Source organism: Cryptomeria japonica, chromosome 1, assembly GCF_030272615.1.
Source record: "Cryptomeria japonica chromosome 1, Sugi_1.0, whole genome shotgun sequence".
Classification (NCBI taxonomy): Eukaryota; Viridiplantae; Streptophyta; class Pinopsida; order Cupressales; family Cupressaceae; genus Cryptomeria; species Cryptomeria japonica.
In genome coordinates, this window is record NC_081405.1 from 221,695,546 (window position 1) to 221,719,012 (window position 23,467).

The following is a 23,467-nucleotide window of genomic DNA, read 5'->3' on the forward strand; positions in this document are numbered from 1 at the left end:
AAAGAGGTTGTAGTTAAGGACTTACACCTCTTGTAAGAGAGAATCCTTGAACAAACAACAACAAATGCATACAAGGAATAACATCAAGTAATAAAGTTCACACCATCCACGAAATAGGAAAAAGTGGATCCTTAGAAAAAAATAAGGAAAGATCATTGCCTCCCAAGGATAAGGACAACGAGAAGGACTTACACAATCTTCCAGGGAGAGATTTAGACATAAGCAAATTGCAAGACATTAGTGTATGTAAAATGCTCCTCACAAGAAGTGGGTAGGATAAGAAAGAAAATACACATCTTCTCCCATATCTAGGAAAAGAGGATTCTAAAGAAAAGATGATCAATATTTCCACACTTTTACCCCATAGGAACAAGAGATAACATAGAAAATTAGGCTATTATGTTGCTTCAAAAATATGATTGCACTTGAAATTGTACCATCATGAATGACAATGAGCCCCCAGTAAATGAGCTACCAATGTCACATAATGATGAGCAACATAATAGCCATTAATGTTATTTAAAGACATGATAGATTGAATGAGGTATTTGAATATGACATGCTAAATGCTCAACTATAAGTGAGATCAAAAACATGTATAAAGTGATAAAAATTGAAGAAGAAAAGTTACGAGAAATCTTAGAAGAAAGATGAGTGTAATTTATTAGAGCCTTATCCCTGGAGGAAAGGACTTTATGATGAATAGGAGATAAAGATTCATAAGTGGATTTAGAAATTTGAGGGGAGTCATAAAGAGATTTGTTCATCGCCAAGATTTCCTTATGAGGGGAATGAGAGTTGATAGAAGTAGAAGATGATTTAGTTGAAGTGAGATCATCATCACTACTAAATATAGCATTCACACTGAGAGATGGTCTTTTAGATGCTTTGGTGGGCTTAGAAAGATTATATCAAAGTCCAAATGAATATTCATGCATGTTATGTTCTAAAGGAACTTTAATTCCTTGTTCATTTGCGCCACAACCATTTCCACTATAGCCACTCTTAGCCAAAATATGGAAACCACGACCATAACGATTAGCCATTTCCAAAAGAAAAGGTGGTTTTTCATAAGACAAAGAATCAAATTCTTCAGAATTAGAGGTGTGAGGAGAAGAAGTTTGAGAAGCGGTCACAAAATTATTGCTCATAGGTTTAGGTAAGACTGATTGATCTCTAGTTTCTTCCTTCTTTTTAACTTTAAGCTCTCTAGGAGGAACCCTATACTCACCTACAAAGGTGGGATTAAAATCAAGAGATCCCCAATCGTCTTCTGCGAGAACCTTCTCAGGATCAAAAGCCTTTTCATGTGTAGATTCAAGTTGAGAAGAATCTTCTTCAGGAACTTCAGACTCATCCAAAGAATTTTGATTATCAGAGGGTGATGATTCATCCATAGGTATCTTGTTTAACGAGTCATCACTAGAAGAGGAAGGCTTAGAAGAACTCCCTTTGGAAGTAGATGTTTGCAAACAAGCTTGAAAATTAGTATCACCTATCAAGGTATATGTCTTATTATTATAAATAAATTTAACTTGTCTATGCAATGTAGAGGGGACAGCTTGTGTCATGCCCAAAATTTAGGGCAAAAACGAAACAATTTTTTTTTAAAAAAACATACTAAATTAATTAACAAGTTCACTCTTGCGACAAGCGTTAAAGAAACTTTCATTATTAAACTCGAGCTAATTCCGAAACGAACTAAGCATCGATTAATCGTTAAGTTTTAATTGCGGAAAACCTACTAGTTAAATTCTATCTCCCAGAGATACTTAGACAATAGGTTTATTAAATTAATCAAACTAAAGGAAATAGGAGAGGTATTTTAATTTTATCTCCCGATATGACTATATAGTCCTTTCAAATTTTTTTTTTTAAATTTCTCTTTATAATTTATCCCAAATTAAAATCAGGATTATTTAAATATATACATATATTCATATTTGAATATGCATATATTTATATATTAAAATTTAATTACTATACCAATGCTCAAAAATTCATATATATATATATATATATATATATATATATATATATTCCCATATATATATATGGAAACACACACACACACACACACACACACACACACACACACACACATATATATATATATATATATTACTTAAATGGCAGATATTTTAATTCTAAATTTGAATACCATTATAATTTCCTAATTAAAAAACCATATTGTTGCCCAACCCTAATTAGGGTTCTAATTTCTTTTATAAATATTTTCTAAACTAAATAATATATTTATTCTTTTCTTTTTTTTTTAAATATAATATATAATAATATATAATAATATATATATATATATATATAATAATAATATATATATATATATATATATATTATATATACATTTTCATAACTTAAATAAGCATAGTTAAAAAGATGAAATTTATTTCAATATAAATTTATATATGGTTTTTTTTTTGAAAGAGAATTTTACATGCAAAATTGTAAACCAATATAATCAAGGGAAAAACATTAAGTTAAATCAAAAATATAAATATATATATATATATATATATATATATATATATATATATATATATATATATATATATATATATATATATATATATATATTTGAATACATCTATAAAATAAGCTTTTTTATCAATGCTAACTAAAATACAATTTAGAGTATTATTCAAAGATATATATATATATATATATATATATATATATATATATATATATATATATATATATATATATATATATATATATATATATATATATATATATATATATATATATATATATATATTTGAATACATCTATAAAATAAGCTTTTAAATCAATGCTAACTAAAATACAATTTAGAGTATTATTCAAAGATTCATTATACTTTTTTTGGAAATAAAGAAATTCATATTTTTTTTCTTTTTTTTCTTTTTTCCAATAAAATATTCAAATAAAACAACTTTTTTTCCATTTTAAAATACTTATAATCTTTCAGCATAATTAGACTTCTATTTTGCCTCAAGTAAAAATATAGGTAAAATCTAAATGAAAACAATTCTTTTATTTCTTTCCAAAATACATAAAGCTTTTGCATGCTACACAAACTAACTTTCCTTTTTTAAATAAGCCAGAAGTAGAAATAACAAGCTTTTCTTATTTACAACATCTCTAAGATAATCTTCCAATTTATAGAATGTATTCTCTGAATAGTCACAACAATAAAGCTTCAAGTCTACTTTCACAAAATACAACTTGTTTCTCTTTTCTATAAATGAGGCATATTTCCATAGCAACTTTAAACAAACTTCTGCAATTGAATTTAAGTATCTTCAATAACAATCTTCTGTATCTCTTTCATGGTTCCTATTCTCTTTCCACTGATTTTCCTGCATAAAAGAAGACACATATATGACCACGGAGTGCTCACCTCCCAGCCTAGGCTAACTGGTAGCCACCCCCGAGCTCGGAGAACCAATTCCTAGACGGGTAACAAACAGGCAAACACATAGAAAACAATGCATACAGATATTCCAAACACATTCCCAACCTGGCTTTCACAGCACCACACTTTGGTGATGAACATTTTCAAAGGGTGGTAGTGGACCAAATACCCTAAGGAGAACTGCAAGTATGAAATAAACAAGAAGCCACCTCATGGCACAATAATAATATCAATAATCTCAACCCCTTATTCCTTATGCCCCCCAAAGGCATTCTAGCCTTATATCCCTCCTTATGACCCCCATTGCACAAACAAGCCATGCAGCAAGGGTCACACAAAGATCCCTTGTGATCGCTCTCAAAAGAGAGTCTCTCACTCGAGGGCTGTCACTGCTACCACCCTCAAGATCCTCTTCTCTCCCAAGAGTAAGAGATCTTGAGAAAACTCCCAAAACACAACAATTCATAAAGCAAAAATACCAAAAGATTTTCTAACACAAACTTTCAAGAACACAGATTTCTTATACCAACAACTTCCAGACAAAAACAAGAAGAAGATATTAAAAATAATAATTGAAGCCAACCTTAATCTGCCCAAAGGTTATTATGATATTTGATGAAGAGCTGCCCAATCCACAATTCTCTTTTCTTCTACCCTTAATCAATTTTTTTCTATTCCATAACATTATTTTCTTTTCAAATTTTCTTCTGTCTCCAAAAATGGAGAGTGGGTGATTACCCTGCTATTCCCAAAAATCTTCCTTAAGAAGCTCACTCTCTGAGTTCTCACAGGATTCTAAAAAAAAAAACCAAAAAGAAGAAAGAAAGCAAAAATGCAAAAAGACTCTCAATCCAAAAGGAAAAATCTTGATTAGATTTAACTTCTAATTTTCAATTTTCGCTCAACTCAAAAAAACCAATTTTTAAAGCGTTAAAAAGATCATTATAAAGTAGAAACTTGCCTAAAATTTCCCCTAACCCCTAGGTATACCTTATGGGCATTAGGAAACCCTATTAAACTACCCCTAGGTGTTCATTTAACCCATTTTAAACCCTTCTGAAGTTTATTTTCGGGTCAAACATAAGTTGACCACTCCAAATATTATATTCCCAAAGTATTTATGACAACACATTATTTTATTTAAGATTAATTATAATTAAACACTTTCCCACCAAGAGACAAAATAAAACATATAAATTTAAATCCACACATGTGTCAAGTGACACCAATAAAACACCTTTACAAAAATAAAACATGAAATTGCCTCTCGTGGTTTTTACATATAAAATTTAATTAACACTAAACACTCATGCAGCATATACTGATACGAATAAAATACAACACAAACGGGGTGTGGTCTCTCCAAATAGACAACCCCTGGCTTACGAACATACATAAGTCTAGGTTTGATTCTCCGTAATTTCCATGGTCACATGGTAAATTTCCTGCGCATCTCAATTTACACATTAGTACTTCCAAATAATCTCATATAACATAAAACACATGAATAATAATGCACTACAAGCACTCTGCATACAATATACATTTATCAATCAATACATCCTTTATCCAAATAACTCCACATAACAATTATCATCATTCACATAATTTTGATCCATACATTAAAACATGCATTCCTATTTCTATCATCATAGTAAGTCCTGCAAATCCAATAATGATATACCTCCTCTCATATTTATCCTATTTTAGGATCATATAGAGTTCTTTATCATAAAGCATATAAATGAAGCATCAACATTCATCAATGTTATCAAATCAGGAAATCATATACGTTCTACATTCAGACATAGCTGACATACGTTAAATCAAGATTATCTAGTCATTGAATCTTTTAGGATTTCAAATTCATAATAAATCAAAATGCACACCACAAGGTGCAATAACTCTATAACTTGGTTCAATTACCTTTCTCACCAATCTATCTGTCTAACACAGTCCATTCTATCGAATTATAAAGCATTTATTAATAAGTCAAACATGGTCAACTAAGTAAATCAAAGCTTGGTTTGGGGAGGGCCTTACATCCTCCTCCCCTAGGGTTCGACTTACTCCTGGAAGTCGCATGAGTAGAATTTCAAAGTAGGGACATAACATTGCCCTCCATTTCCATAAGTTACTCAAACTATTACCCTGTCTACTAAAATGATGAAATACCAAAATCAACTTATTATTGTAATTAACTTACTATCTTCACAAGGTTAAATTCTTAGTATTTTTATTACATTTCCCTTTGATCTCAGGTAGGTGTTTTGCAAAGTTCTATCTTTCAACAATTTACATTATTTCGCCATCCAAATCATATCAATAACACACATCAACTCCCACAATCAAGGTTACACATTAGAATTTTCTAGGAGATCTACTAATTTAGGATTTGTTTTAAAAGCATGCTTATGCTACTATATTCACGTCCAAGCATGTTACTTAAGAAAACCGACATCACACTTAACCACCATGAAGCTACTTATTCTACATTCGAGGCACCTCATTAGGGTGTTAGCTTGCATACTGTGAATCCAAGGTCTCCCTAATAACAAGTTGTATGTTAGATTTCCCGACATAACATGGATAGGAGTAGGCAAAGTAATAGGTCCCACTATGATGGGTAAGGTGATAATACCTAATGAAGACTTAGCCACATTATCAAAGCCTCGAATGGGATGAGAGTCAGGCTCAATAAGGGATGTATCCACATTCATCTTATGCAATAGATTAATGCTACACACATTAAGGCCAGAACCATTATCTACCAGTGTTCGTCTTATACCAGTGTCATTTATGATAACCACAATCATCAAGGGATCATATTGATGTTGAATTTCACTAGTAGGCAACTCATCTTGAGTAAACACAATTTGAGCTTTAGGATTCATCACAGAGTTAACCAAAGACACTATATTACTAGATGTATTAGGTGGAGGAACATTCAAATCTTTCAAGGCATCTTGTAACATTCCATGATGAGCGGAAGAAGTTTGAATCAAATCCCAAAGGGATATCTTAGCAGGGGTAGCTTTAAGTTGTTCTATGAGATCATATTCCTTACTAAGCATTTGTGAAATACGAGGAGCTTGAGGAAGAATAGGTTGGGGATTAGGAAGAGACACTGGAGTAACAGGAGGAAGATTAGGCTGCCTATTATTTCTAGTATTATAGGTATGAGCAACCGCATTATAACTCTCTCTAGTCAGTTGCTTAGCATACTCATAAGGGCTCTTAGTAGAATAACCTCCTTGCACAGTAATAATAGGTTTCTTAGGAGTGCAAAAAGAATCATTAGCATAACCACCTTGAACCACTAAGATAGGCTTATTTAAAGGTTGAGAATTTTGAGAAGGACAAGCACCTTGGACAGTGAAGAGAGGTTTGTTAGGTGTTTCATTCACATGTATCAAATTGATTGAGGATGGTTTAGAGGAATGAACAAAAGTGTTGGAAGAATTATTGATAGTCTTCTCTTGCACTAAAATCTCATCACGGATTAAATCAATTTTAGGAGAGAGACAAGGGGTAGGCATTGATGTTCTAGTAGGCAGAGTAATACTAGGAAAGGTCATATCATCCTCTATCATCAAAGGATCTACATGGGGAATAAACTCTCTAGGAGAAGGATCAACATTACTCTCTAAAGTCTCACTCTTGAGAGGGAGATCTTTGAAAGAGATGTTAACCATCTTGCCTTGAACTAGGGTTTCCTTATGAGTAGAACCAAGTTGAGGAGAGGGAGATGCTTTATTTTTAGAGGGAGAATGATTGAGATTCAAGGAAGGTGAGAAACTGTCAAGGGAGTTTTCAATCTTGATTTCATCCCCTTTGGCTAGGGTTCTCTCATGGGGAAGAGAATAATATACACCTTCTTCTAATGGTTCATCCCAAATAGTGAATTTGTTGAAAGGAATGTTTGAAGTATTGTCAATTTCGGGAGAGGAGATAACATTGTTTATTAATTCCTCATTCTTAGGAGGGAGAGCATCAATAGATGTGTTAAACTCATCCACTTTCCTCAAAATATGTTCAATATGATCTTTAGGGGAGAGAGAATTCAGGAAATTGCTTATTATTTCATCTTCTTTCTCTAAGGGATGCTTATGGGTAAGACAAACTTTAGGAGAAGGGTAAGCATTTATCATTAATTCATCATCTCTAGTTGGAATTTTGTTGGAAAAGGAAATGCCATCACTGCGGAATGTAGGGATAATGTCATCTTCTTGCACAAAAGGATCCTCATGAAGGGAGTGTTTTTTAGGAGGAACATGAACATATTTCTCCAAAGATTCATGCTTAGGAAGGAGATCTTTGAAAGAAGTGTTCATAACCTCTTGTTGCAGTAACATGCCCCCATTGGAAGGACCAACTTTAGGAGAAAATAAGTCAATGTCCATCAATACCTTTTCACTTAGAGAGGTATCATGTAGGGAAGGTGAAGTAACATTAAGAAAGGTGTTTATGATATCATTCTCTTCCTCTAGGATAGCTAAATAGGAATGGCACATTTTAGGAGAATTGTCAAGATCACTCTTAAAGTCTTCACCCTTAGAGCATGGAGAGTCTCAAAGGGATCGGTAGCAACTCTTTTAGGCACTAAAATGTTGTTATAGATGGGGGGAGGTTCTTTAGGAGAAGGAAAAATTGAAACAAGGGAAGCTAACCCATTATCACATCTATGAAATGAATGCATCATGACAACAATTTTCCTCTTTCAAATGATAACACATGCAAAATAGAAGGAAATGTTTAATTTTAACCAATGAAAGCACTTAGAATGTAGATTTAGAAAATGAAATTTATGATTCAAATGAGTTCCTAAATCAGATTTGAAATTATTGATCCCAATTAAGCTATCCACAAGTTCAACTTTGAATTGAAAAATTAGCAAAAATTTCCTCTTGAATTTTTTGAATCTTGCAAGAAATTAATACTTGTAAATACAAATTTGAATTTGAAATAGCATAAACACTCAAATTTGAAAACATAAATCAGAATTAGAGAAGATTGGAGTTCACGTCGGGTTCACCAAAATGTGTAAGGGAAAAAGTGACACTAAGCAAACATGCCCTAATCTCACTTTCAATCACACACTTGTGGAATACGAAAGAGCCTAGAGGTATCACACAATTGGCTACTTCTTTTTGTGGAAGAGAGAGCCATGGGCTACCTATTAGGATTTCTATTCCTTTGTTGCAAATGATAGATAAAATGATGCAAGTTCAACTACTAGCCCTAGAGTGCAAGTATGAACTAGTAACAAGATTGCAAGATTGAGATTAAGTGATGAAAAGCTGTAAACACAAGGATAAAAGGAGAATACAGATGTGTACCTGGGGTTAAAATCTGAGTGGAAATGTTTGGGACGGGGGTGCGGGTGCCACTGTCCTAATTTTGCACCTGAAACTGTTGTTTTGCAACCTGAAAAGCTGTCAGAAAAATGTTGAAACTGCTGTCTGACAGAAGGACCAGGGCGCCCAGCGCCCTGTCCTAGGGACCAGGGTGCCCAGCGCCCCTGTCCTGGTAGGACCAGGGTGCCCCACGCCCCTATCCTAGTCTTTTGCTCTGCAATTTGGTGTGAAGTTCAGTCTCCGTCTGCTTCAGTCGAATCTACAACTTGCGGCGTCGTCCGAATCCTGAAACCTGCACTTATATCTGAAAAGGTATGGTGGGCAGCTATATAGGGTTTTGCCTTAGTCAAACCCCCGCTTTGGTGATTTCCACCTCCATGAATAGCCAAGTTGTATTGTAAAAGTAATGTGTGTGCAGACCTTGTGTGTGTGCAAGATCCTAAAATGCAAGTAAGCAAACTAGAGCAACCTAGAAAGTAAACCCTAATTGCTTGTAAATGATAATGTAAATGCTCCAAAATCAAGATGCAAAGTGATCTAAAGCATGAATACAAATGATATAATGAGGCTTATGCAAAGACATGAAAACAACATGAAATCATACCCAACCCCAAGGGAGGGGTACAAGCCAATCTTCAGTCGATAATCCCCTATTGCTCTTCAATGTCTTCAAAGCCCTAAATGGATGAATGAAATTGATGAATTCTTGATGGATGGATATTGAATGTTGTTGAAGTCTTCAAAGATCTGCTCTTTCGCTGCATAGAAGGTCCTTGAAACCAAAAATTCCCATCCTTTCAAATGAAGAAAGAGAGCTCTTATATATGAAACCCTAGGTCTTAATTTCAACTTTTGGCCGACCTAGAGATTGAATATCCCGCTAATTTCTTGGGGTTAAGCTTTATTTTATGATTGGATTGTGCTCCTAAAATTTCGAGAAAAATGTCCGAGACCATGTGCACTCCGAGCGCCATGGTCCCGACAACTTTTCACCAAATTTTCAGGGCCATCGGATATGATGATTTTAGAGAGAATCCTGAAGTTACAGGTGATTTCGAGATGTTTTGACCCCCGAAATCAAGCCCCCAAGTTCAAAATAGGACCTAATTAGGGTTTTTGATTAAATGATGTATTGGAAGAATAAAATGAAAGGGGCACACTTTAATGAAAAGGGCCCAACTTTATGATATGGGAGATGATAAAATAGAACCTTAGACCTAATTAATTTAATTAATTAAGTGCTAAAGGGGAAATACAATGCAAAATGAAAAATGCGCCAAGTCGGGTGCTAAACTAGGTGTGAAATTGTACCACCCTAGCAAGTGCGTACAATTTACGACGCTACAATTGCAAAACAAAAGATGGAGTTAGAAAGAAGGCAAGAAAAACTCAGAATTTGGAGAAAAGAGGTATATGCAAAAAGAAAAGGGAATTACAAAGACAAAGAAGTAATGCCACAAGAAGTACGAACAAGGATAGATCAAGCATCTAGAAATACAAGATTTTCATTAAAAGAGGAACAAGATGTATCCAGATATGACAGAACCATAGAAGAATTAAGAGATAGTCAAGTTGTATTGACTATTAGTCCAGAAGAAGTTGACTTTGAAAGGAGACAAAATCTAGCAAAAGAATCCTCTTTATCATATACATAAGTATGTCAACTCCAAAATGCAAATGAGGTCAATCAAGAAGGAATTTGCAGTATTAAAGATGTGTGTGTTGATATAATCCATTCATTTAAGGGACAAACGTCAGTTGAAGAACCACTTGAGTGTGAACTACAAAATGCTAATATTGATTTTGTTAGGACTAATTCGGAGACGCTTGAGAAAGATAATTCTCAAAAACATTTAATCTATGACAATATCTATTCTATGCCAAGTTATGCTCATTATGTCATGAATGTTGAAACACCTAATGATGACAGTGATTACGATTTACCCCTTCTTCATCCTGAACTAATTGATTGGGATAATTTAGACAACCCCGAACTGAATGTCTTTTCCAATGATCATGACTTAGCTGTGTACCTTAACATTGTTGAACCCATCCATCCTAATATATCTTTCATTGTAGAATTAAGTGATGTTTCTCGTAGTCAAGAGAATGCCAAACTTTCCAGTTGCAAAAGTGAAATAAAACAAGGAAAGAGACCTATTGTTGAAAACCATTTCATGGCAACACTAGATCAATCAAAAGGGAAAACAAAGGACGTATCTGATGGTGAAAACCTCTTTGAGGTGCCAAAAGATGGAAATTTTGACATTCTTCCTACATATTTTCAAGAGAGATCTGCTATCCTGATAGAACCAATAGAAGCAGTAAACATTGGTACATCAAAGGATTCTAAAATACTTCATTATGCTGCCTCATTGTTAGAAAAAGAGAGAAAAGAATACATGGACTTCTTTAAGCAAAGACAAATAAATTTTGTTTGGTCTTATGCAGATATACCAGGACTTAATCCAGATCTTATCATCCATCATCTTAATGTGGATTTAAATGCAGAACCAGTTAAGAAGAAGCTAAGAAAGATGCATCCGCACATTGCTCTTCTTGGAAAAACCGAGCTGAAGAAACTATTAGAAGTGGGTTTTATAAGACCTATTGCATATCCAGAATGGGTTTCGAGTATTGTACCAGTATCAAAACCAGATAAAAGCATAAGAGTCTGTACAGATTTCAGAGATCTGAATAAAGCATGTCCAAAAGATGATTTCCCGTTACCAAACATTGATATCATAGTGGACTTATCAGCAGGGCACAAGATGTTTTCATTAATGGATGGCTTCTCAGAATACAATCAAATAAGAATCGCACCTGAAGATCAAGAAAAGATAGCTTTCACCTATGCATGGGGAACATATTGCTGGAATGTTATGCCATTTGGGCTTAAGAATGCAAGAGCGACTTACCAAAGGGCTATGATGACAATTTTCCATGATATGATGTATACATTTATGGAAGATTATGTCGATGACAAGACAAGAACATTTGAACATTTTAAGCAAGATTTTTGACAGGCTGGAAAGATATCAATTGAGATTAAATCCAAAGAAATGTGCATTTGGGGTAACCTCTGGAAAGCTCCTTGGGTACATTATATCAGTTCATGGAATTGGAGTAGATCCTGAAAAAGTCAAAGCTATCATGGAGATGGAGTCACCTAGGAACATAAGTCAATTGCAATCTTTACAAGGAAGATTGCAATCAGTCAGGAGATTTGTTTCGCAGTTAGCAGATAGATGCCTTCCATTTACCCATCTTCTACATAAAAATGTTCCATTCAAATGGGATCTAAAATGTGAAGAATCTTTCTTGCAAAGAAAATGATATCTTATGAGTCCTCCAGTACTGATATCACCAACCAAAGGGAAACCATTGTTACTCTATGTCTCAACAACAAATGTATCATTAGGTGCTCTCCTAGCTCAACATGATGATGAAGGAAAAGAAAGAGCAGTTTATTATATTAGTAGAACGCTTGTTGGCTATGACTTAAATTATTCTTCAATAGAAAAGACATGTCTAGCAGTTGTATTTGCAACTCAGAAGCTGTGACATTATATGTTGATTCATTCTGTGAAACTAATAGCAAAGATAGATCCTCTCAAATATTTATTGAGCAAGTCAACGCTGACAGGGAGATTAGCCAAATGGGTTATGATACTGAGTGAATTTGATATAGAGTATGTTGATCGGAAAGCTATCAAGGGACAAGTCATCGTTGATCAACTGGCTGATGCACCTTTACAAAATGACATGCCTTTGCACATTGAATTTCCTGATGCAGATATCTTAACAGTAAGTACAAACTTTTGGGAATTGTACTTTGATGGTTCTTATACACAATATGGATCAGGCACAGGAATCTTTTTCATCACACCTCAAGGACACACAATTCCCAAATCATATAGACTGCGGTTTCCATGTACTAATAATACTGCAAAGTGTGAAGCATTGGCTACTGGGCTTAAAATGGCCATTGAATGGAATGTCAAGGAACTGCATGTGTATGGTGATTCACAACTTATCATCAACCAAATAAATGATGAATATCAAACAAAGGATGATAAGCTTATGCCATACAAACAGCTGGTAGAGAAGTTTAAAGAACACTTTAAAGAAATATCATTCACCCAGATTCCAAGAAATGAGAATAAAGCAGGGGATGCAATGGCTACAATAGCATCTCTCTTGCAAAATAAGGAGAATCAACAACATTACAAATTTCTCATGGAAGATGTCTTAACCCCTACCATTCAATCCCAGCATACCTATCGAATTTGCCATATATCAGGAACCAGTCAATCCTTATACGGTCAAACTTATCAGTATTTAAAAGACAATATCCTTCCTCTTAACTTATCTTGTAATCAGAGAAGGAATTTTATCCATTAGTCCTCTCGCTATACTATTATTGTTGATATCCTATATAGGTGTGGTCTAGATGGTACTTTGTTGAGATGTCTTGAACAAGAAGAATCTAAGAAAGTTCTTAACGATATTCATGCAAGTATTTGTGGCATACACTCAAGTGGTTTAACATTGGCTAAGAAACTTCTTCGTATGGGTTACTTTTGGCCTACTATGGAGAGAGATTCATTCACATATGCTAGAAAATGCAAACAATGTCAGATTCATGGGAATCTCATTCATGCACCAACACAAGAGTTCTATCCTATGACAGGATCATGGCCATTTTCATAATGGGGCCTTGATTTGGTAGGAAAGATCAATCCCTCATCTTCTAATGGACATAAGTTTATTATGATTGCTACTGACTATTTTACTAAGTGGATTGAAGCAGTGCCTTTAACAATAGTGACAGGAAAACAAATATCATCATTTATTTTAAATTATATAATCTGTCATTGTGGTGTTCCTATGACCATTATTACTGATAATGGAAGACCATTCAAAAATCAAGATGTGAAGGAGCTATGTGAACAATTTCATATCCAACATAGGTTTTCTACTCCATATTATCCACAAGGAAATGGTCAAGCTGAGGCATCAAATAAAACTATCTTGAAAATCTTGAAGAAAATAGTCAATGAAGCTGGAAAAGACTAGCACATTCAGCTAAATCCTACTCTTTGGGCATACCTAACTAGCATCCGCACTCCAACAGGGGCAACTCCATATTGTTTGGTCTATGGATCAGAAGTCATATTACCTATAGAAGTAGAGATACCTTCTCTACGAGTATTCTTGCAAGGTCTTATACCAGAAGAAGAACAACAAGTCTCTCGACTCCAGGAACTAGAACTGATTCAGGAATGTCACCAAAATGCAACAGATCATTTGAAAGTATATCAACAAAGAATGACAAGAAGCTATAACTACAGATTCAAGCCACACATTTTTTAGATTGGAGATATAGTTCTAAGGGAGAATCCAAGAAATCAACAAGATCAAGAAAAGAAGGGAAAATTTGAACCAAACTGGCTAGGACCTTTTGTCATAGTAGCAGCATATGGATCAGGAGCATACAAGTTATCTACCCTTGAAGGTGATTGGTTTGATGAACCTATCAATTTTGTCCATCTCAAGAAATTCTATGCTTGAGATATAAAGTCCTGAAAAAATAAACAAAAAGCATATAAAGTCCTGAAAAAATCAACAAAAAGCATATAAAGTCCTGAAAAAATCAACAAAAAAGCATATAAAGTCCTAAAAAAATAAATACCCCCCCCTCAAAAAAAAAAATGAAAAAAAATGCAATAAATTTAGATGGTAAAAACCTGGTAAACAGGGGCTTTCTAAAAAGTGAGTTCCTCCATCTATGAGATCGCTTTACGCACCTATCCACTCCATCATATCTAATTTATCGCTTCCTAGCTTATCCATTCCATCTTTCCTCTTTTGCGTCCATTACTCTAAACCATTTAGCAAAAAAATATGTAGCTTACCAACAATTATCAATCTTTGACATACTCGTCGTAGTCATTGTCTTAGATTTTATCAATATCAATCATATATGCATTTGTATCCTGCCATGGTTTGGATCTTGATCAATTCATACATTCATAATAAATTTTTGTTTCCACTGGGGACAAAATCCTAATTCCTTTTGCTAAGATGATCTTTTGAAACTTTGAAAATCCCAAAACATTCGAAAAACTTAGAAAAAAAAAACCAAAAACATCTAGGATTTTGAAACAGATAACGAGCAACAAAGCAACGAAAATCAAGGCATTTCATCAACAACTGAATCGTAAAACTCAAAAACCAAGAATCAACCAGCAAGTAATAAAGTATTATCAAAGATTGTTCATCAAGATGATTATATCAGTTAATGACCATAAGATCATGTGAATGACATACAAGGTTTAGTGTTTATATTTTGATTTTACTGCTAATCATGTACTCTATGCAACTCAAGGATGTCCATGACTAGAGAAGCTATGATGAGGCATGATTATTTTCTTTGACTACTGTCTATGGTTGATCTCTTACTAAAGTATGTACTTGTCTCAGGATATGATCGACAAAAGATCAAGGAGGACGTTCCAAGTCATGCATGAAAGGGGATAATCCTTGTCTGTTCTGTAAGGAATACTCAGGTCAACTTGATCCATTATATCAAGTTTCTTGTATTAACTTGCTATATCAAAATCCATGTAAGGAATACTCAGGTCATCTTGAATCATTATGTCAAGTTTCTTGTATTTTCTTACAACATTTTAAAGCTCAATGAGGATATCAAAGCACTGTTACAAATATATCATATGAAGAATGGCAGTACAATTTTTAGTTAGCTCATTATTCATTTGCATTATAAGCATTCATTTGTCAGTTGCATTATAAGCATATCATTTCATTAACAGATCAACGTTCATTAATAAAGATTGAGTATACTTGGACAAACAAAAACAATTTGCATTTTAATCATTATAGGTGCATTCATTTTTGGAATCATTTTGATCATTATCCATCTCATTTAAGTTGTACATATAAATCATTGCATTAATTTGCATTCAATTAAGTGCATTTTATTAAACATGTAGTGTATCATCATTATTATTTGCATTATCATTCCATTAACGATCATTTAGTTGCATCTTTTCCCTTAGATTTATAAGCATTACATATAAACTCATAAACATTCCATGTAGATCATTTGCAGTTACATCAGCATAAATAAAAAACAAATCAATCATTCATTAACATTTCCATATAGATCATTGCATTTGCATCATTTACATATCATTTAAGTTAGTAATCATTTTCATTTGCATCGAAGATCATCAAAATCAAAAAACAAACAAAAGCATTTATCATTGCATCATCATATAAAGCATCATCATCAAAAAGAGAAACATGCATAAAAATCATCATCCATCTAATCACTGCAAGCATATAATCAAAGTATATAGATCATCATCAAATAAAGTAATATAATAAAGATCATCATCATATAGAATCTGTGTCTGCATATAGATCATCATAAAAACAATAAAAGTCCATGTATACAATGATATCAAATAAACAATACAAGTGCCTCCAAATCAAGTCACGACTGTCCTGTACCACTACCACCTGACTCTGTCCATCTCTATGGTTGTGGGCGAGAAGATCCTCCAGATGCCTATCTCCCATGATCACCACTCCTCTAAGGAGTTCCCATGACCCCACCACTGCTAGTATCCATCAACACGGTGGTATGGTAACTACCTGCTCTCTGGCTCTCCGCAACTACCTCCTTGTATCATTGTGGCCAGTGGGAAGTCTCCTTCCCAGCCCGAACTAATGCTCTAATAGTGTCAACCGAGAGAGTACTTGATCCAACCTGTTGAATATGATCAAGAAGGCCCTGAGTATCCCATTGTCTCCTAACAACTCTATCCCTCTCAGCCATAATATTCTACACCTGTGCTTGAAGCTGATCAATATGTGCTCTAAGACTATCAATGGTCTCCTACTCTAGCATATCATGCTTTGGTGCATCCTGCTCTGGAAAATCTTGTTGTGGTGCATGAACCCCAATCCCCTCCTCACCACCTCCCTATCCAACTGCTAGAATCTTCGTCCAAGTAGCTCTCACAATCCATCGTCTAATAAGGGGAACATGATCCTCAGGATCCTCATCATCTCCACCATGAGTTGCAATGACCCTAGGGTCCTGAATTTGTCCAAAATCAATGCCTCTCCCGCAACCCCCATCCAGTCCAGTCATCGTGCCTCCTCCATTCAATGGAAACCCTCTCGGTGATTTCATCCCTGCCCTGCCATACTCCCTCCCAATCCATCCAACATCCCTCCCACCCATAGGATGTGGTCTCCCAATCCTGCCAACCAGTCCAAACGGTCCTCCACGGACTCTTAATTGACCTCCCCTTCGTCTAGGTCTCCCACCACCACCTCCATCCCCACCCTCATCTCCATCTCCCCCAGCCTCCTAAGAAGCTCTAAGCTCTCATCTTTGTCTAGATCTCCTCACCCCTGGATCATCCGAATCATCATCCTCATCTCCTGAGCTAGGAGGAGGATCTGTTGGATCAGTAATACGAGGAAATGGATGAGCTAATATGTACCAAGCATAATCGACACTAACCCCAAGATCAAGAATGTGTAATCTCATATCATAAGCCACTCTTGGAGTAGAAAGGAACTCTGCATGAGTAATCTCAAATGACAAGGAAGGTCCCCAATCTCATGTATCTCTGTACTGCCAAGCATATATCATTACACCAGTAGGCATAGGCTGGATCATACCAAATTGTCTAAGAATGCGACTAATCAACTGTCGCCCAACAATGTAAGGAGTCCAACCAATGAGATATCTACTCTGCATGATAAATGGTAATGTTCGTGCATCATCCATCCATGGCTCACAATCAACATATGGTCTCCAAGTAATGCTATCCAATGAATCAGGCACCCAACGCCAATACTCCATCTTACCCAACTTATGCTGAGTAAGGATACCTACATAAAAATATACATATGGTTGTCTCTCTCCATGAACTCTGTGATGGATAGGCCGAGTCACAACAATGTGCTCCTAGCACCAGATCTGCAATAAAGTGCATCCTGTAGACAAACTAGCACTCTCATCATACACCACCTAATGAAGATCATGATATAAATGTGCTAGCATACAAACGCCCCAAGCATATTGAGTACGATGCTGCATCATACTTAGGAATATCTCATCCCATCTAACAGCAAAACCTCGTGATCGCCTATCAGAACAAATAAATCCTCCAATCAAACCAGCAAGAATAACATGAAGAGTCTCATAATACATCACCATATCCTCCCATCGAATCTCTCCTCTAGCAATGCTATCATCAGAAAAAATGGCTCTGTAAGCTTCTGTCCCAACACGATCCTGAGAATCATACTACACTAACTCACCAGTCATTGGGATGTGCAGAATCCTATAGACATCCTCAAGCGTCACACTAATCTCACTCGTAGGCAAGTGGAAAGTGTTATGCTCACTGTGCCATCTCTTGGCTCACGCCATCAACAATCCTCTATTATGAGTAATCTCAGGCATATACAACATATGACATAAACCACAGGCATCTATATGTCTAACCTCTTCCTGTGTCATCTCTGGCACTAAATGACGTACTGTCGGTAATTTCTCCCGACACTAGAGAACATCAAGTTTCTCCTATTTATCAAGAGAATTCAATCAATCATTTATCTATCTATCAAATCAAACTGAAACAACCTACGCTATCTATCTATCACATCAAATTGAAGCAACTTAAGCTATCAAATCATTTTAAAACCTATCAATCATGGTTTTCTATCAATCACAGAGTTCAATCAAAACTCTGCTAAGCTCTTGCATCAGAAATTAAATCAGTTTCTTAGAGATAATCAATCATTCAAGCAAGCAATCAATCAATCAATCAATCAATCAATCAATCAATTAATCAATCAATCAAGCAATCAATCAATCAAGTCCCTATTAATCATACATGTGCATTAAACACGTTAAATCTAATCATCAAAGTGATTTTAACTTTTGCACTTATCAAAAAAATCAATTTTGAGCATTTGTGCTATACTATTGAGCAAAAGCGCTAAACTAATGCATTTGCATTATCCTATTGAGCAAAAGCGCTAAACCTAATTGCATATGCGCTAAAACAAAATACAAAAGCGCTAACCTAAATGCTAAAAAAATAAAATAAATAAAATAAAAATTCAAAAAATACGCCTAAAAACATGAAAACTTGCACGACAAGTTGAAAACAAAGCTCGGGATAAGATACATACCGGATACCCATACTCGAGAGGTCGCTGATATCATCGAACACGCTCAAATTGATGGTTCTCCATAGGAATCACCATTTCGCCACCTCACCAAGAATATTTTCTTCACAAGCTGACAAGGATAACAATGAAATTAAAATTAGCCTTGGTTAATTTTATATTTATTATTTGAAGAGTAATTAATGCTATTCAATGGGGCAATTTAATTTGTTTTTTACAAATGAATTTGATTGACTGAATTTTTATCAATTATCATGAGATCAATCGTTCAAACCAAAGTTTTCAACAATTTCATGATTAATGTCCTGGGGGGCACACAATCAGGATTTTCAATCTCCATCAGGAAAATTATCGAGACTTGATTTAATCTTTGAAACAATGTTATCTCAACATCATTTCAAAGAGGGGCAAAATGTATACACATAAAAATGGCTATGAGTGATTAAATATATTTATTTAATGATTATTCTTCTATTAAATAGTTAATTTGAAAAGATTAATTTATTTAATTCATTTCATATTTTTCTATTAATTAATATTTCATTAATTAATGCATCTATCCTATTCCTCTAATTAATTAAATATCTAATATTTAATTATCCTTTTAACCAAGTTAATTAAATATCTAATATTTAATTATCTTCTCCAAACAATTAAATATCTAATATTTAATAGTTATTCTCCTATCCTATAGTCTCAAAATATTAAATAATTTCTGAATTATTTAATTTCTTTTCCAACTCATCTTTCATCTCCACTTCATCTTCCCTTTGCCAACTCATCAAACATGTGGCTAAGGAAATTAATATTTCTTAAATATTAATTCATCATTTATCTCCAACCTCCAAATTTAATGAGAATTGTGTACGTACACATATTTCATAACCTTCTCCTATATTCTCTCCAACATCCCTACATCTTAGTAAGGACTTGAGTCCACTTGTCCTATCATGCCTAAATCTTCTCCAACCATCCCTAGATTCTCTCAGTCAGCAACCCAGTCAAGGTGAGATGAGTGACACTTGTCTTCTCCTTCCCCCTTTCTCTCAACCTTCACCTTTGCTCACAGCCATCCAAATCTGCAGATCTCATCATGACCGTTGATTTGAGCCACATCATCTCATCCTCTCAAAGTCTATAAAATCAAGAGCTTCAGTTGAGAGAGAGTTAATCTTCAAGAATCTTCAAGTTAGTTTTCAAGTGAATTTACAAGCTAATCATTTGTATCCGTGAGTTTTAATCTTGAAGAAAATAGAAATTATCATATAGCATAATCATTTTAGCATAATCATGTAGTATTGCATATCATAGCATCAGTTAACTACAAGTTATCAGTCCATTCTTCATATGCCATCTTGGAAGCTATCAGTGCATTGTCTGAGAGCACACCATCTACAAGCAGGAACAGTGGAGTTAGGAAACAATGAGACATAAGTCATGAAGGTAATATTAGTATTTTATTTCATATGTATTTCATGTAGTTTCATTGGTTGAGTTTGGATTTCCTATAGCATTTCCATTTGTATTTTGTGAAACTAACTTGTTGCAGGTAGCATTTTGAGGATGAAATTCAAGTCGACACAGAAGGTATCCCTAAGAAAGACATGAGGGAAGGATTAAGCTATAGAGAGATGGCTAAAAAAGACTTGCAGAAACTGATGAAGCCCTAGAAACATTGAGAGGCAAGTATAAAGCTTCACAAGCTAGGAGGAAAGAACTAACTGAACAATTGTTGGAGGTTTCTGAAAGCAACTCTTCTGATGAGTCTAACATAGATTTATTGGTTGATGAGGTTGAGAAAATAAATGAAGAGAAGGATAACTTGAGAAGAGAGTTAGAAGCCCAAACCATTTGAATGAGTCAAGAACTTGAAGAAAGGAGGATTGCAGAAGACAAGATCAAAGAAAAAGAACATGAGATTTTTAAGTTGAATTAGGAAGTTGACACCCTTTATGCTCATTGGCATGAGGAGAAAGAAGAAAAAGAAGAAATAAAGGTAGATCTTGATATGGCAATGTCTCTTAAAGAGAGTCTTATGAAGTAGAATGAAGATTTTACAAAACAACTTGTTGAAGCTAATGATAAGCTTGCAAAGTTTAACAAAAGTTCTACCATGCTTGATGAAAAGATCCAAGCTCAGAGGATGAGAGGTGATACAACTGGATTAGGTTATACAACATTTAAGAAAGGTGAGTCTTCTGGTATAAAGGACAATATGCATGAAGGTAAACTTGCACCTAAGCTTCAGAAATCCACCGGTAAGAAACCTTATAAACCTATATGTTTCAATTGTTATAAATTAGGACATACTACTAATGTTTGTAGAATCAAATCTAATGTTGATACTGGTTACACACCTAATACTTATCAAAGAGATGTACCTAGGAGATTGGAAGGTTAATGTTACACATGCAACTTGTATGGGCATAGATCTATTGAATATAGGTATGGAGAAAATAATCCAACACCTCACATGAATCAAAGATCTAGTGGTGATTGGAGAAGAAATTTTAATGACCAGAAAAACCCTACTTTGTTGAGACTCTATGCTAACCGATCTAGTTCCTATGATATGGAGAAAAGAATGAATGTGGTTTGTACAATCTATAATAACTTTGGGCATGTGGCTATGAAATACAAAAGAAGGACTGGTAGAGGTAATTCATGACCTTGGAGAGCATCTGGTATGGCTTGTTATCATTGTCATCAACCAGGACACATTGTTAAGTTTTGCAGAGCAAAAATGAACCAACTGGTAAATCAATCTGCTGACCAGAAAGGGAAGAAGACAGTTGATGTTGAGGAAACCAGAGCTGAGATGAATAGAATCTGGAAGAAGAAGAGCGATGATAAACCATCTGAGGAGTCTAATTCTTCACCTAGTGTGGAGAACCCTTCACTAGTAAACTGAGTTATTTATACAACTTGGGGAGAGCATATTGTCAGATCTTAAGAAGAACCCCTGGATGAAGTACAGTAAGTTAGATCTGTATATTTTGATGCATTTAGATGTTATGAAGATTTTTTGGATCTTAACTGATATGTATGATGTATCTTTGGCAACCGGTAATATGTGTTACTTTGTTAAGTGATATTTTAGGGTTTTACCAGTAATAACATTTAATGTGATAGATAATGGGAAAATAAAAGGAGATTTTGAATGTTATTTGTCACATTACATTCTTATGAGCATTTTGAGAGCAAATAGAGCAGAGTAGAGCTTGTGGTGGCAGAATCTAATCTGTTAGTTCAGAGATTTAAGGAGATTGAATGTGATTTGCGATTGGTGATCGGTTGAGATAACTTAGTCAGTGTTTGGAACCCTAAGTGTGATATTGATAAAAGGTATTTATCCAGAAATCTTGCTATCTGCTTGTTTTTGAATCATTAAAGATGGACTCTCCACATCTAATTGATGTTATCGATAGGCCATGACCTGAATTTAAAAGACATCCATATAAATTTGAAGTAATTGATCCCATGAGAGTATGATCTAGAGTTCCCTATGGTGTATTACATGTTGAAGATGCTAGGTCATTTGATCATTGCAAATTGGAAGATATGGGTATGACGGCTATTTATTATATATTTAGAGCATTGTGTGATGAGAATGGAAGATTGAAGGAACAGTTCAAGAAAGTTACTGATAAAGGGTTTTCATCATGCATTGAATACCATTGATGATTTTAATGATGAACTTGTGAGATTTTTACTTGTCAGGATACATGATCAATTCATATGGATCAACCAACCACATAAGATTTCTAAAGAATCCATTCACACAATTACCGGATTTTATACCACCGGTGAGGTCCTCTTACTCAGATCCGTACCAAAAAATAATGTAGAAAAGTGAATAGGATCAAAGTGGGATGACAGAGCAATGACTATTAACAACATTAATGATTCGACTGTGAAATATGCTTCAATGGTGATTGGATACCGAATATACTATTCAAGCAGGATGAATAGTGTACCATCAACTGTTATTCATACCACTTATCGGATGATCAAAGAGGATGTTGAATATGACTTGTTGGAGGCATTAAGAAGTCAACTTATGCTAAACCTGGAAGCCATCAAGAAGGACAAGAGGTTAAGGTTCAAATTTGGTCAATTAATTATTGGTCTATTCTTTTATTTTCAAAATTGTTTCCCTGGTATTGGTGATATTCATTGGATTGAAGGTACACCTACATTTTAATGCAAATGAATAATAATATAAGGATGCTTGGTAATGATTTTGATAAAATTACTTGGGGATATTTCAAATATTTTCAGAAGAAAATGCATGCAAGGGAGAGGATACCAGCATAAGTTGTTAATCGATATGAGAACTCAATTTGCTTTATGGTGGACACAGATACTTGTATGATGGAAGTTGTAGAGCTCCGGACTACATGGGTTATGCCCATGGGGTATGAAGTAGACAAAGACCTTTTGATTG